The sequence below is a fragment of the Mustela putorius genome, unplaced genomic scaffold (genome assembly GCF_011764305.1).
Source record: "Mustela putorius furo isolate JIRA1106 unplaced genomic scaffold, ASM1176430v1.1 tig00000224_pilon_pilon_pilon, whole genome shotgun sequence".
NCBI classification, from domain to species: Eukaryota; Metazoa; Chordata; class Mammalia; order Carnivora; family Mustelidae; genus Mustela; species Mustela putorius.
In genome coordinates, this window is record NW_025421321.1 from 19,547,669 (window position 1) to 19,559,188 (window position 11,520).

Here is an 11,520-nt window from a genome sequence, read left to right on the forward strand (position 1 = left end):
TACCAAGAGTAGTTTCCTCTTTTTCTCTATGAGAGATTGCATAGATTTTTTTTCTTAATTATTTTGACAGAATTCTCTGTGGAATTCACCTCTGGTTTAATCTTTCTGTACACAAATATGTTTGGATAATTCAATTTTTCTGATGGCTATAGGTCTATGAATTTTTCCAGTTTTTGAATTAGTATCAGTGATGTTAATTTTTCTAAGAATTTGGTCCATTGTAGTTGAGTTTGAAATTTACTGGAATGACATTTTTCATAACATGTTCTTATTACCTCTTCTATGTGTAACATCTGTTATCTCTAAATATTCACATATTCACATATTCTGATATTCAAACATTCTGATATTTGGTCATGTCTTTCTTCTCTGTTTTAATCAATTTTACCAGAGGTTTGTCATAATTATACATCATTTATAAGAAACTTTTGACTTTTGTATTTAACATACACTCTTCTTGCTCTGTATTTATTTTGGATGTCTGGACAGTTATTGAGAAAGATATAAATATCTCTATTTTTAATTACCCTTATTGCTAACATTTACAAATTTGTATAATACAGATGGTACCCAGAAGAGCAATGCTAAAAGGAAAAAATACTACCAAACCATCTAAAATATGCAGCTCTCTTTTTGTGATTGCTTGAAGTCAGCAAGGGAATGCAAGCTGCAGAGTGGGAGACCTTTGTTACACAAAGATGTTATACAGATGTTTCATTACACTGTTGCTGGTGATATCTTGAAAAGCAGACTTGCAAAATTATAGACCTGCAAGTTATAGAGCTTAAAACTGTAGTAGAATTGATTTGAAAGCCTCAGAATATAGGTCTGTTAGATTCTTTTTGTTGATTTTTTTTTTTTTAAGTTCCACCACTGATAGAGTAATGCAGCCTAGATAGAACAGGTTGCTCTGAAGAGGCAGAGTTTATAGCAGAGAAGACTGTAGCCTCGTTTCCCCAAGCAGTTCCTACAAAAAGTTTTCAGCCAGACAATGAGAGCAAGCTTAGAGGCAAAACTCAGATTAAGATGTGGAGGTTCTAGGGGCGCCTGGGTGGCTCAGTGGGTTGAGCCGCTGCCTTCGGCTCGGGTCATGATCCCAGGGTCCTGGGATCGAGTCCCACATTGGGCTCTCTGCTCGGCAGGGAACCTGCTTCCTCCTCTCTCTCTGCCTGCCTCTCTGCCTGCTTGTCATCTCTCTCTGTCAAAAAAAAAAAAAAAAAAAAAAAAAAAAAAAAAGATGTGGAGGTTCTAGTCCATTCAAGGTTAACTTAAAAACAAAACAAAGCAAAAAGCTAGTGAATTAAAGACCAGTGTATTTAAGTATAAAAAGTATCTTTTGATGAGATTTTTACTTACGATGACTTGCAGAGAACATTGACTAAAGCCTACTAAATTTTTAAAGAAACTTTATTTCCCAAGGAACAAGCCACCTACAGACATTTGTCATTTTCCTAACCTTAAAGCAAAACTCTACTTCAAACCTGTGATCATGATGTGGACTAAACTATCAAGCTTCTAAAACAAAACAAAACAACAAAAAACCCTTTTTAATGTTTTCATTATGAAGAAGGACAAGAGAAGTCTTACAAAGGACAAAACCAAGCTATAGTCACAATATCCAGAGAGCGTTATAATAAGTTACCACTTGGGTTAACCAAGGAATTTAATTCAGTGACAAAACATTTTTCACCACTCTTGCCCAGGGGGATTTAATGGTTATGATAGTTCAGTGACTGCTATGAATTTCCCATGTTTTCTTCCAGAAAATCATTTTGAATGTTTATGCTATTCTTATTTCATCATATTATATTGGTGTAGGGGAGAGAAAAAGACAATTCCTGTATGTTCCAATACCCTAAGCATGAGGAGCCACATCAAGAAGGATGGTCTCCCTTGGGATATTCATTTCCTCTACAAGGGAGACAATTCTAAAGTTGCATCCAGTTCAAAGTCCATGTCTGGGTATGTAATGTTTTGTCCTTTCCATCAGGTCTCGATGTGGTTCCTCATGTAGTTGTAGTTTGATGAGTAGGAAGAGATTTGAACCTTTTTGGAAGAGTCAAGTGGTGAACTATGGCAAAGTCTGAGAGTTGCCCTTCACATACCCATTCTACCTTTCTTCTATAGAGCTTGAGTGAGGCATATGTTGCACAGCTATAAAGACAATTTCTAGTCTCCCATGCATTAATTGTGCCTATGCCCCTGCCAATGTTTTTTAAGTCAAGTTAATCATAACTTCTTAAAGGAAGCATCATGCCTGCCTCTTTCCCTTTTCCATTACCTTTTCCCTCTGATTGGCTGAATGTAAATGGCTTGGCTGAAGCTGAAGAAAAGTTATCTAAGATCAGTGGATATGTAATGAGGACCCTAGATAAAGGGTCTTGGGTTTTGATACAGTGAAACCATATATGCTAAGCTCTAGGCCATTTATTAAACAACTTTTATATTGGTCTTCATTACAAGAAATACGTCTATCCGTAACTAGTATAATACTAATGGAAGTAATTATAATGTCTGTATATATGTCGCTAAAAAGTTTTCCATTCTGGGACGCCTGGGTGGCTCAGTTGGTTAAGCAGCTGCCTTCAGCTCAGGTCATAATCCCAGCGTCCTGGGATCGAGTCCCATATCGGGCTCCTTGCTCTGCAGGGAGCCTGCTTCTCCCTCTGACTCTTCCTTCCACTCTGTCTGCCTGTGCTTGCTCTCACTCTCTCTCTCTCACAAATAAATAAATAAAATCTTTAAAAAAAAAAAAAAGTTTTCCATTCTTCCTTGCAAACATTCAGGATCTTTTTATTTAAACTTACAACAGCATTGAAGTTATTGGATATAAGCTCTGCTTCCTTTTGTGTGAAACAGATACAACATCAAGAAACAAGAACAAAACAAAAACAAATCCATACAAAAGAAACTCCAAAAACCAAGGTTATTCCTTGGAGAAACTGATTTGCCCTCTGCATTTCTGCATTTCTTTCCCTGGTACTAACAGTTCCCCAATACTATCTGAGGCTATGTTTCTGTGGTTACTGTAGTTATTGTTTTCTGCTTTATCTCCCTGAATTTAGTAAAATGTCTGGGCTCTTTATGGTACTGAATATGATAAATTACATCGTACTCAAGCTGTCTGGAAATGAAACCACTTGCCTTTAAGATAGTAAATTCCCCAGCAAAGCCCTTCCCTCATCTACCACTAAACTTTTTGGTTTCCTCAGTCTATGACTAGTTGGAAATAATATTTCTCTGGTGTTGAGACTACAGAGGATACAGAAATTCAAACTACATGATGGTTGATAAAAAGAAATTTTACCAGGAAAGTGAGAAAGTGTTTTCATATAATGAACTTCAGAGAGCTGTAGAAAGACAATCTGAGTATTTAGCTGAGACATGAATACTTAGATTACTATACTAGACCAGCAGAAGAGAATTCATTTTTTTTTTCTTTTTGGATTTTTGTACTACATGTAGAATTTCAAAACCCTTGACCTCCAAAGAGCATCCAAACACATATTAATATCTGATGATTTCATGTGGCTTATTTTCTACTTCCAAGAACATTTGTTCTCCTTAGGTAGATGAAAAACTGAGTTAGAAGACATGTACAAGGTCATATTTTGAGCCAGGAACTTGAACTAGATTTTTGAACTCTTTCTCTCACGTTTAATTTGGTTTTCACTGCCTGGTATATGGCACAAAATTTTCAGTACTGTATATGAAGAAATATTTTACATAGATCTCTGGTTTTCTTATTTTTTTTTACCTTCTTTTCCCTTGGCTGTGATTTCCTTTTCTCCCTCTAACTCCGTCTAACCATTTGGCATACCATTTCTTCCCCTTAGGTTGCAGCATATCCCGTTTAAGTTGCATGCACATGGTGAGTTCTAATCACTGAAGCTCACTGAGCTTCAACATGATGTGCTACAAAAGACAGAAGATATAAAGAGATTATCCCTGCTGCTCATGAACCCAGATGTGTCCTCTATGTGTGTGTTCTTTATAGATGTTACCTAATAATTTCAAGGGGCTATTTGTGGGTGATAAGTGTGTGGTAAATCAAATGTGATTAAAATAAGGTACTCAATCCTATTCAAATCAAATGAAAACTCACTTTATAGCCAGTCATCTTTGGTGTACAGTGTCCTTGTTATCATACTTTTCCAGCATTTGGCTAGTCTTAACAAAAAGCATGATAAGAGGTCTCTTTAATCTTTGCCCAAATTAAACCTTCCTTCTCCATACTTCTCCATACTTTCGAAGAAAACAGTTCAATTTTTTCCAGCTCTTCTTTCCTCAATACTTGAGAAAGGATGTATGTTCTTACAAGCACCAATTAAACCAGAAAGAGAAGAGTTTTTCAATGGCTCAGTGGATCAACCAATCAATGCTGCACACATTTATGATATGTTAAAATATTTATTACTATTATCATTATAGAAATGTCCAAACAAATCAATATGATGAAGGCTCTCTGAAACCAAAGTTTTGCTTTATTCATTCTCTATCCTTGCCTCTCCCACAACCATTCACCCACTATTTACAAGACCTATTACTACGTTCCTTTTCTCTATTTATAAATAATTAATAATTAATTATATAATATTTTGCCACTGATTAGCTAAATGAAACTCATCACTTCCCCTTTTGTGAATCTAGCCTGCTCCATTTAAATTGCTATCTCATTGTCTTTTAAGTCACTTGAGGCTGGAAAACTTTTTAATGTTCTATGTTCATTTATAATAATGTATCTGTACATATTACATTAATAGATATAATACATACAGAATACATGTAGTACATTTGCTTCTATCTCCCTATCTCCTACTCCCCTTCTTTTTTCTGGTAGGATGGTAATTTTATGAAATTCTTTTTCATCCTTTTTTATTGATGCCTTTTTTTCTCTTTTATGTTAACACTTTATTAATGTGAAACTCCAGTATGATAGAAATACACAAGATTTAAGCCCTATTGTTTTTTCCTCTTATGGAGATAACTAAGTCCTATAATTGCTTACTTTCCTTACCCATTAGAACTTGTATACCCTTAGTTCCAGCTCCTGTTGGGACTTCCCATTTCATGGGGGGGACTTCCAAATAATTCTTCTCACCTCTGATATATCCCCTACCCTAATCCATCATCCAAGGCATTAAAAGCGACTTCTGCAGTACCTGGATGACTCAGTTGGTTAAGTTGTCCAACTCTTGCTTCAGGCTCAAATCATGATCTCAGGTTCATGGGACTGAGATGCCCGGTGGGCTCTGCATTAAGCAGGGAGTCTGCTTGAGTATCTCTCTTTCTCTCTCCGCCCTTTCCCTCAATTTCTCTCTCTAAAACAAAATAAATAAAATCTTTTTTTAAAAAAGTGATTTCTAATGAAAAGTGAAATATTCAAAGAGGGCAGACAGAAGACTGCCAGATCATATGAGACAGTAGGAGGTCACCTATAGGCTTGGCAAATGGTCAATCAGAAATAATCACTGTATTGATTTCTTTCTGCCCCAAATTTTTAAGTGACAACAAATGATGTACACTACTGCAGATTCTGCTAAGACTACCCCAGAAAATTTTCAGAAGCACTTAAAAGAATAACCATTTTCTATGAAGAAAGCTAGTTTGATAGCCATGGTCTTATTGCTAGCAGCTTCCAGTAAGACTGTTTAACCTACACTTAATAAAAATAAAAACTAAAACTAAAAAAAAAAATTAAAAATTTAAAAAAAAATTTAAACATTTTATTTATTTATTTGACAGAGATCACAAGTACACAGAGAGGCAGGCAGAGAGAGAGAGGAGGAAGCAGGCTCCCTGCTAAGCAGAGAGCCTGATGTGGGGCTCGATCCCAGGAACCTGGGATCATAACCTGAGCTGAAGGCAGAGGCTTTAACTCGCTGAGCCAACCCAGCGCCCCTAAAAAAATTAATTTTTATAAAGGTTTTATTTATTTATTTTTCAGAGATTGAGAGAGAGAGAAAGAGAGAGCAAGCACAAGCAGGAGGAACAGCAGGCAGAGGGAGAGGGAGTGGCAGGCTCCCCGCTGAGCAAGAAGCCTGATGTAGAACTTGATCCCAGGACCCCAGGATCATGATCTGAGCTGAAGGCAGATGCTTAACTGACTGAGCCACCAAGACACCCCCAAATTTTTAAAAAGTGATTTCTAAATACAGATTTGACCATGTTACTACCCTACTCAAACCCAGCCTTACCACATTATTCAAAGTCCCTCATGATGTGACTGCGGCCTGAATTATTAGCCTCATCCTGGCCACTCTCATCTGTTAGGTTTGCATTGCACAGCTTCTCCCCTTGTAGGGCACTTCTGTTCAACAAAATCTGTTTGGGAGTCTGTTGAACTAATGAGGAACCAATAGGACCACTATTTTGATTCTAAAGTTGATAAATTGATCCTCTCCTCCTCTTATCAATGCCTATTTAACAAATAAAATACAAAATGAGGAATGTGCTGAATTGATGTGACAGAATTTTCTCTAGTACTATGAACTTGACTGTGACAGAATTTTCTGGATCAACTATTTAAAATGCCATAAATATACATAAAAATAATTGTTTCGATCTTGAAAATTGTGCTCAATGTTTTGTTTTTCAATTCTGTTTTCAAATTCAAAGAAAATAACCCGTATTAGATGTTATTATTCAGGGAACCACACACATGCACACACACACACCTTATCAATGCTTTGTTTCCTCAATTACTTCCAAAGTTATTCAACTGCAACTATGTTAGATTAGATAATTAACTTGCAAATACCTCATTTGGCATAAATGCTTTAAGTATATTATTATTCAGAGCTACTTTTCCTTCTCTGTTTCTCTAGAGTTTGGCTTCACTTGTAGCTTTAAAAATACCGGGTTTTGGGGGGCGCCTGGACAGAGCAGTCAGTGTAGCATCTAACTCTTGGTTTCAGCTCAGGTCTTTATCTCAGGATTGTAAAGTTGAGCCCCTGCACTGGTGCTCTGTGCTCACTGTAGAGTTTGCTTAAGACTTTCTCTCCTTCTCCCTCTGACCCTTCCCCCCTCAAGTAAGTAAGTAAGTAAGTAAATAAATAAAAAAATAAATCTATATCTTATTTTTTAAAAATACTAGGTTTTTGGATACATATAATATTGCATTATTCACTTTGTTTCTCCAATGCCTATTACAGTATCATACAGAAAAAGGTGCTCAAATGACGTTTCTGCAAGGCAAGTGAATCCACTGTAATGCAGAGACATACACCAACACATCACTTTTAAATCAAATGATTCTTTACTGTGTTTAATAAGAAAGGTAGGAAGAACGATGTTGCCAACCAGATATCAAATCTATAGTGTCTAGAGAAAAATAAACTTACACATGTGGAATGTATAGATAGCAAGTGCCCATATAAATGACAAAATTACTTATCTATGAACAATATAATAATAATGGTAATAAAAATGATAATGGTTAATATTTATCAAGCACTTACAGTATGCTAGGATCTGTACTAAACTCTTCCAACATTGTACCATTGAATCTTCACAAAACCTCTAAAAGACATGAACTGCTACTATACATTTTACTGAATGAGAAGGAGCCAAGGATCCAAACACTTAGTTTTACCTAACTGGTAAGGAATAGAACTCGAACAGGTTTTTCTGAGTTTATAACTTCATTATACTCTAAAAATGGACAGTTTACTCTCTCTGGGTCATGACTAAGATGGTAGAATTAAATGAATAGAATCCTGTATATTCGCTACAAAAGACAATTTAAAAAAATGTATGTTAAAGCATATTTAAGACAAAATTCTGTAATTAAGCTCATAGGAAGAAGATTTCCCTGGGGAACTAGAGATTACCTTTGGTTAGAACTGGCCCTCAGCCAAGCATATTTCCACAATGTTTAGAAGCCTTGATGTACTGAACTATATACAGCATAAACACTGATAAATCTAGTGTGGCATATGTTGGAGATTTCAAGTTTTAAAATCCCATCCTAGATAATTTAACAGGATTAAGAAAAAACTATTCTTTAATATTGCAGAAGTTACCATGGTATATTTCAAGTCACAATTTCAAAACAGCATCAGGATACATGATCATATTACTAATTGAGTCCATTGCAAATACACAAACAGGTGCATACATAAAGATCCACTCTGATAATTGAAATTATTTTGAATATGCAGTAAACAATGTATCTTAACTTGTCATTACTGAAGTATTCAAATGAAAAGAGAGCCATGAATGATTATGCAAATTTCAAAAATACATTCAAAATGCAGTTTAAAAGCAGTGTGCAAAACATTAAAAGATTCTATTTCTTGTTTTCTTCACTGAGTTAATCTACTTGTATTTCAGAAATCTAATATTTAAAGAAGAAACTGGCAATTTAGTTGTCACTGGCACAGACATAACTATGGGAAACTCCTATAAATATTTTTAGTCAATTAGGGTTGGCCAGGAAGTTTGAAAATTCATGATACAAACAGAACAATTCATGGGGGGGGGTGGGGGAGACCAAGAAAATGGATTTTCAAACCATGAAACAGCATAATAAAATTAAAGGGATAATACAAAGGAAGATGAGATTTATTCATTCATTAATCATTCATTCAATACTGTATGAGATACGGCAATGGACAATGGTCTCTGTTTTCATGAGACTTTCTAGTGAGAGATACAGAAATGATGACTGATAGTCCAATTCACTTCTAACTACAGTTATGATGAATGCTCAAAGGGACATGAGAATGAACTGCAAGTCTAATGAGAGAACTTGAATTGGTGAGGGACAGAGGAAAAAGGGGACAGGCAGGCACACCAAAGATAAATTCATTAAGGGAGCTTACTAATTCATTTGGGCCTAACTAGATCAATCAACTAGCAAAGGAGGCAGAAAGTCAGATAATTTTGTAATGCGACTATTCAGCGCTGTGAATTTCTCCATCAGAATATTTCATAGTATAGTAAGGTAGTCATCACAGAGTTGAGTGTGATTTATGTTAGAGTGATGTTCAAGAAAGCTGCTTTATTCGGAAGCAAAACTACGTTATGGTTAAGTTTATTCTAGAGTCACACAGCCATGATTTGACTCCCTGTTCCACTCTTCCTATGTGAAGTTAGGCAAGTTTCTTCAGCTCTTTCAGTAATAAATAGCTATAAAATTGGGATAATAACATTCCCTTTATTACAGTCTTGATATGAGGCTTACCTGAGATAATAAACTTCCACTGTATCCTTGGCACAAAGTAATTATTCAATATATCTTAGATGTTATTATTAGCAGGAAAAAGATTGAAAATAAATGTCAAAGAGGATTTTGAATGCCCCGTGTTAGAGTGTAGATGTTACTCCACAAGTAACAGGAAGTCATTGAAGTTTTCTGAAAAATTACTTAAGCACACAAAATAAATTATTAGTGAAAACTATAGCTTACTGTTTCCAAATGCATTACTTAACTTAATACTCATTAATCTTGAAGTGATGGTATTTTGATCGGCATTTTACACATAAAGAAACTAAAACTTAGAGCACTTAAGATGACTTGCCTCAATAACTATGATTTAGATTTAGGACTTCAAGTCAAGGACAGTATAATTTTTGCCAGGACGCAGCTGGCAGACGATTTTGAAAGACACTGTAAAGAGGATAATTTTTACAATGTTGATGAGAGGAACAAGATATCTGGTAAAGGTTTAAGAAATTGGAAACTTTGACATTGGTTCCACCTCTGCCACTTTACTTTGAGACAAGTCACAGAGATATTATTTAACTTCTGCTGTTGTAGGGTCCCTCCTTTGAGAAAAGGAAAATAGTACCCCATTTATTGGGATTTCCCAATGGATCAAAAGGGATACTCTCCTCCCCTCAAAAGCCACAACAAACAAACAGAAAACTCAAAAGAAAAACACAGATGTATATTGTCATGCTGAAAACAAAACAGTCTCCATTTCCACCTTGAACTTAAAAAGGCTTAGAGGAAAAGTCAAGTCGGAATAACTGAGGTGGAAAGAGAATCAGATACAAAAAATAATAGAAAACTTTTCAACGGCACCGTGCACATGTTAACCTAATAATGATGACTCTGGTTGTTTTCCATTTACTAACACTGCTCCCCTGAAATCTTTGGGTACTCTCTCTCTCTTCCAGTTTGATTTATGAACATGAAGACTCATCATGTTTTGCTATGTATGTCATATGTATTGAAGGACATTTTCCCAAGTCTTCTTCACTATCCAGATGTTAATAAATTAATGACTTCATGGCTTCGCTTTCTGTGTTCTATCATGTTTCCAGACATATAATCTCCTTTTTTAAGAGAAGAGAGAGTAAAAGAGTCCTCATATATTCTCAGATTCCTTTATTGTTCTCAAGACCCCTTGAAGTACTTTTATTGTTTTTGTTTTTTTAAAGATTTCTTTATTTTATTTTAGAAGGGGGAAAGGGAGAGAATCTTTCAAGCAGACTCCCCACCGAAGTAAGGAGCCCAGTGCTGCATGAGATCATGACCTGAGTGGAAACCCAGAGTCGGACACTTAACCAACTGAGACATCCAGGTGCCCCCCAGTCCCACCTTGAGGTAGTTTTTTGGGGAGGCGAAGGAGCTGGAACTTCCTACTCATGTCCTTCTTTTTTCTTTTCTGACCTATGGTTTCTTCCTTTTCTAATTATGAATTTATAATTAGAAGTGAATCTTAGGGGCACCAGGGTGGCTCAGTCAGTTAAGCAGCTGCCTTTGGCTCAGTTCATGATCCCAGGGTCTGGGATGGAGTCCTGCACTGCACTCCTTGCTCAGTGGGGAGGCCTGCTTCTCCTTCTGCCTGTCACTCCCCCTGCTTGTGCTTTCTCTCTTTTTCTCTGACAAATAAATAAACAAAATCTTAAAAAAAAAAAAAGAACTGAATTTTATACCTAATTATATCTGATAGAAAATTTGGAGATTTCTGAAATGTCTTTAGATATAATGCTATGCATATTAGAAATTTCCATAGTGTAACTCATTTTTTTGGACAGTTTAATGTGAAAACATATTGTAAGTCTTCATAAAAGTACTGCTTGAAGGGGCACCTGGGTAGCTCAGATGGTTATGTGTCTGCCTTCAGCTCACGTCATAATCTCCAGGCACTGGTATGAAGCCCCACATGGTGGGGGTGCACGTCTCAGCAGGGAGTTTGTTTCTCCTTCTCCCTCTGTCTCTCTCCCTGTTTGTGCTTTCTCTTCTCTCTCTCTCTCTCTCATAAATAAATAAATAAATAAATAAATATTTTTTAAAAGTACTGCTTGAAAAAAAAATGGGACTCTGACCTATAAAATATTTGTAAAAGTTAATATCTGAAACAATTTAACTGTTTGAAAGAATAATTTGCATGAAGAATCCCTTCTTTTGCCTAGATTAGATAATCTGATATTTTCCTACATGTGATTGTAAGAAACCAACATGGAAAATCTTTACACGACAAGAGAATATGCAGAATGGTGAGGTGACAGGTTGAAATATATTAGAGCTTGGTTCTGTTGGAGTGTTAGAGACATCATTGTGTTTTA